This window comes from Anopheles merus, chromosome 3L, assembly GCF_017562075.2.
Source record: "Anopheles merus strain MAF chromosome 3L, AmerM5.1, whole genome shotgun sequence".
Classification (NCBI taxonomy): Eukaryota; Metazoa; Arthropoda; class Insecta; order Diptera; family Culicidae; genus Anopheles; species Anopheles merus.
Genome location: NC_054085.1, coordinates 29,287,854 through 29,294,048, shown reverse-complemented (window position 1 = coordinate 29,294,048; position 6,195 = coordinate 29,287,854).

The following is a 6,195-nucleotide window of genomic DNA, read 5'->3' as shown; positions in this document are numbered from 1 at the left end:
TCGCCGTGGACAAAAGAAGCAGTAGAAAAAAAAGAACACAAATTTACACAAGCTCAAACCGTATACACTCGACGAACGTAATCCTCTCAACGGAACCGGTCCAGTCCACACGGTGGTGGTCCTTGATGTAACGGTTTTTGATCACGATCGCGTCTCCGTACCGTTCCGTGTCTCCCATTTGGCCCGCTTCCGCTCGCTCGCCGAGGTTAATACTCCGCCCCAAACCGATAAGTAGTTCCTTTCAAGTGCGGGCACTTCATCACGGAGTAATATTCGGTTTTGTTCGTCCACCGGAAGCGATTCGTTCGTGGGCTTTTGCCTCCTGGTGTGGATGCTGGTGGCGATGGCGTGCGGTGGTTCTCAACTCAATTAATGAAGTGAACAACGGAAACACTCTGGACGACGAATTGAAGGTAGATTGAGGTAGAGGGGGGAGGTGTAGAAAGGGACCTCTTTCTAGCTTTCACCACGATACGCTCTCGATTGATGTTTCTCAAGGCTGCAGTGTGTGAGTGTGATATGGCGATTTGAATGGCAAGAGGAAGTCTTTCAAGGGGAATATTCTTTCTTTTTATCGTTTTGATAGAACGCGGGTACTCTTTTATTGAGGTTTTTTGTGTCTAAATCATAAAAAAAGAATTAAAACCTCATTTCGGTCGGTGAGTTTGAAGAACGGTTTTACAGTAGGATTATTGTGCAATTAGAATCAAATTATTTTGTAAATCTCTCTAGACTCTTATTTTCTAGAATGTTAAAACAGGTTGTTAAAATAATTGATAATGACTAGAAATGCTTTATGTATTCAATAGAATGGATAACTCGCTTGCTCGTGATCGAATTGAATTATTGAATATTGAGGATTCTCCTTGCACTTTCCCACCTCAAACTGCAATGTCGACCTTAACAAGCAGTATGTTAAATTACCTTTGAATGTTTTGTTCATATTTGTCAAGACCTCAACGTAGAAGAGCTAAAAATTTAAGGTAGAACATAGGAAGAAATTGAAGAATTTAGATCGTGGTCAACATTTACTTAACCTGGTCAATCAATCAATAGTTCAGAGAAACAGTTTAAATTAACATCTTAGCTTCGTATACTGAGCCGATGGATCTGAGTTCTTGATTTGATATCTGATATGTTTAATCTATTTGATCCCACCATTACTGCTTATTTTTTGCAACATCTTTCATTTTTTATTAACTCAAGTTAGTTCTAAACGATTGTTTCAAAGTTTTGGATTGTTAAAAAACTATAAACGCAAATACTATGCAACAATGGAAAATCTAACACAAACCTTAATGCTACAAATAGATGTGTTATGATTTTAGTTTTGAATTCTTCTTCTTCTTATTTTGGCTCAACAACCGTTGCCGGTCAAGGCCTGCTTGTACCACATTACTTGTGGGTTTGGCTTTCAGTGACTTATTGATCCCCCCATAGCAGGATAGTCAGTCCTACGTATGGCGGCACGGTCCATTTGGGGCTTGAACCCATGACGGGCATGTTGTTAAGTCGTACAAGTTGACGAGTTTAGTTTTGAATTAAACAAATTAAATGACGCCACTAAGATGCTTCCAAACATATTTGTATACTTTTTTTAGCGCAGTTTAAAGCTTCAATCTAACCATTGTCCTAACAACAATGAATCACCGATTCAACCAACAAAAACAATAAAAAAAAACAATGAAAATGGTAGCCTGTTTACGTGCATGCGATTGTTATATTAAATAGCTGATAAATCAATTCACACGTCAAATAAAAAAAACGACCCAAAGTATTTGTGCTGCCCCACAACAGAACGACCACTAATGTCTCTAAACATCGAACGGGTGGGCCTAATAAAACCAAACATATGTTCCACCGTCAAAAGCCGTGGTCCGCGGTAAAGTAGCGCAGCTCTTAGGGAAAACTAATAAAACCTGCGGGAATCCTTTCCAACGCAACGGGAACGGGTTTCCTGCTGTCCCGCTGTCTAGCTTAAGTGAAAGAGAGCGAGTGCGTGTCGGCTGTGTGGAAACCCCTTGGCATCCCCCCCCCCCCCCCCGCTGGTGAAGAAACGCGAGACAGTGAAAGGGCTAAGCCGGCCGGGAAGCCCTTCGGCGTGTAACGGTGTGCAAAGGGGCCCTTGATCCTAACGGAAAAAGGTATCGTCGCATCATCATCACCTGGGCTTGAATTACGCGGCATCGCGCGGCTGAGAAGTGCATCGGAACGAACAGAAGAAAGAAGAAAAAAAGAGGAGGGAAAACTTTCCAACGATTATAAAAAAAGACTGAACCACCGATTGTGGTTGCAGCAATCGATCCGTGAACCCGTTCGAGAGAAACAAAAAAGGGCCCGTGCCCTCGCATCCTTCGATCCCTCGACACTCGATCGAACGTCTCAAGACAGGAAAAGGGAACAGTTACAGTACCTTCTTCATCCCTTCCAGCGTGTAGCAAATGTAATGTAGTCATTTAGAACCCCCCCATTGGATGGAGGGAATGGTGCCCTTAAATTGACTGACACGCGTTATCCTTTCGATTTTCTTCTGTTTTTTTTTTTGCTTCTTACTTTTACGGTGGATCGTTAAGCCTTGCCTTGAGCAAGAGCTCTTTCACCTATTAAAAAAATAGGGAAGGCTACACCACTCAAACACGTGCCAGGTAAATGGCAGGCGTTAGATGGTTTTCTCTTGTTTGTAAGGTTTCTTTAGGTTCTTCTATGTATACTGTGTATGTGCTTTTTTATAAGGGTCTTTCTCCTTTGCTTCCAGGGTGAAAAACAACGGGGGAGGAAACAACGAGATCGAGAGGATCTTCGCGTCGCGAGTGCTGGAAATAAAATACTTAACAACATATTTGATCCGCTGGTGGGTCACGTTTCAGGTTGAAAGGGTAAGTAACGGTAACCTTTTTCTGCTGTTGGTTTGGAATTTCGGTGGTCCTGGGTAAGAGTAAGGATTATGTTCGGGAGTTTCTTGCCCTCGATGTGTGAGTGTTGCAGTACCATATGGGCTGGTGCTGGTGTTTGTGTTATTAGTCTGTAAAAACATGCCACGTCGAGTAAATTGAGTTTATGTTGGCAAAGTGCACGTTGTGAATTATTTAGAAAGAATATGTACCAAAGAACGTAGTTTCGTTGCAATTACTGCTTTTTATATATGTTCTGCATCGTTTAGTGAAGCTATTGTATGCTCTGTAGGAATAAAATTTCATCTAATAATACTAAATCATTGTAGTAAGTGAATATAAGGTATATTCTTAGCATATATTGGACCATATTTGAAGTATTCTTCAAAACCCATCAACGAACACACCATGTAACATTGCGTGTTTTGAATGAAGATCTATTATTTACATTATAATCCGTATTTAAAATGAGAACATTCGATCAAAAATTGTTATATTTTTACAATGTTATTTAGTTTTCATTCGAATAAAAATGATTTCTTAAAATATTTACCGCTAAAACACTGAAAAATGTAAAACGACTCTGAAGACAAGCAAGTATTTTCAAACAAATAAAATATATTGCTTTATTGCCCCTTGCTATTGTCTTCTCCCTTTCATCCGACAGACAAATTTATTGCTACGGTTTGTTGTGATCGTTCGCGATCCTTCATGGCTTAATGTAATCATCTAAATTAAGATCTCGATAAACGCGCTTCCACCCGCGGTTTGCGATTTATTCACCCAAGCCAAGACGCACGCTGCACAATAAATATTCGTAAGTTTCTTGCCACCACCAACACACACAACGCCGCGAACACCTGAGAAAAAGAAAAGCAAGACAAAGCCAAGTGAAAACATTCTGTAAAACAACAGCAACCCAAAAGGTTCAACTATTGCTTGCCATAAAAAAGTGGAACATGGCCACACTTCTCGGCCCGATCGGAACGTGTGCCTCTCGAAGACCGCGTGCGTCTTAGGTACACCCACTGCCATAAAGCAAAAAAGAAAAAAAAAGATGAAAAAACACAACAACATGATGTTTACCAAAACATTGTAAAATTGTCGGTGCACCGGGCGTGCCAGACCGCGCCAAGCTGGACGCTGAAATTTTAACGAGATCGAAGAAAGGTGAAAACACGCTCCGCTAGCCGGCAAAGAATTAAAAAACACAGCAAGCAAAGCGTATGGCAAGCGATGAAAGGGCGGTCACACCGATTGGCGGCATGCCGCGTGCCGCTCATTAGCGTCTGTCTGCCGGGGCCGGGGGTTTTTGAAGCCGGCCGACCTCCGTAGCCATTGCACCCTGGCTGGCTAATGCATCCATGAAAGCTGCAAAAGGTTTGTGCGTCGTGTTTTTGATTTCTAATTTGGTACACAACATCCTTACCTTTCGCTGTGCGCTTTTATTGTTGCTCTTCTTTGCGCAGAGGACGTTTTATTGCCGGCTCAAAACAACGCTGCAACCGAACGCAACGCAGAAAAGGTTAAGTTGATTTGGAGCCGCAAAACTTATTTACGATTTACGGGAAGATCGGGAAAGGAGAAGGTTGATTTTTTGGGAGTGAAGTGTGGCTTTTGGTCCTTCGAACCGGAACACACTTTTAGCCATCGCACTGCAGCAGGCAAAAGGCGCGGTGCTGGCAGGTGTTTTTGTGTGCGCTTCTCTAATTTAAAATTGAGCAAACGAGAAGAAAATAGGGAAAAGATTGCATTTTATTAGTTTTTCACCGCAGGGATGCTTTTCGCTTCCCGGACCTAAGGCGGCGGTGGCTTTTGTCATCGGCAAAGTGAACCAAATTTATTGGTACCATCACAAAAAATCCGGAGTCCGGATGAAAACGTTAAGCGAGCAAAAGCCTCCAAACCCGTGGCTCGTTAGGCTTTGCCCAGTAAGGCGTTTCGTACGAACGCTGGAATGTGGCGGAAAAACTCATCGTCAGCTTCTGCTTTTGCTGGGCGCAGGGGGGAAATTAGTAAAAGAAACGACATTTCACGTTGAGTGATAAGAAATAAAAGCGGGAAAAGCATGCACCACCCTCCCTCTGCAGCACACACGCCCCGCCGTTCCGAACCCGGACACAACCGAATGGCGAACAGAAAGGACGTGCCTTTCATCTTTCATGCGGAAGGAAGAGAAAAGGTTTTTTAGCAAATTAATTGTAACACCGTTCCACCGCCATCACCAGCTAGCGAGAAATAGAGAGAGAGAGTGGTGGACGGGTGCCGTCAATGGGCTTCCGAAACCGGGCATCTTCAATCATTACTCATGCTGCTACTGCCGATGAGGGCTGCTGGAAAGGGAGGCTGGTAAAGAATCAAGCAACACGAAGCCAACTGGCACGACGGCGCTTAATCATCGTCATGCGCCACATCACCAGGGCTTCATAAAAGATTGATTTAATTTCTATTCTTTCTCGGTCCACGCTTTACTTTGCTGGGTGCGATCCCTGCTGCTACCACCAACACGGTTAACCACGTCCAGCAGCATCCCGGTGGTTGGTGGTTGAAGGCTTTCTTTTGAATTTTTGAATGCCCAAGTTTTGTCTAGTTTTTTTTCTTCATCTTCTTCTTTATTCTCGGAGTGATTCTACAATACAATAAAGCCCGCACATTAGTACCGGGGAGGCTACGGTGTTTCTTCTTATTGGTGGGAGTAGTTTTTTTTATATTTTATTGACGATTTTCCTGGTATTTTTATCCGTTTGGTTCGGTTATTATTTTCCATCATTAAATGGGTGCAGATACAGGCAGGTTATTGGATGCTATTTTTTGTTTAATTTGGGACTAACTGAAGCATTTGTCCTTTAACGTGGAAGGATGATTTGAAGAACGATGTATTTTTCTCGAACTTTATTCATCACTTTTTTTGAAAAAAGATCATACCAGCTGCTTTAAGTGTTCAACAATACATGTGTGCCAAAAATGTTACGTCAGATACTTTATGAGAATCCAACTCTTGGATGTAAGAACCTCAATTTTCTATTTCTACAAGGTTTTTCAATTGTGGTAGTGTTCAACAAAGTTGAATTATTTTTAAAATTGTATCGTCAACTTCCTTATCAATTGCCTTTTGTAAACAGGTTCCAGAAATTGTGTGATTTGCTGATGTCAATTTACAAAGAAAGCTGAACACATTATAATGTTTTATAAGCAGACTGCTCAATATGTTTTAAAATTAATTTAAATATAATATCCCAACACAAACATAGAATCAAAGTTTAATTAAACTTGAAGTAATATTTCAACATGGTTAGTTCATAAA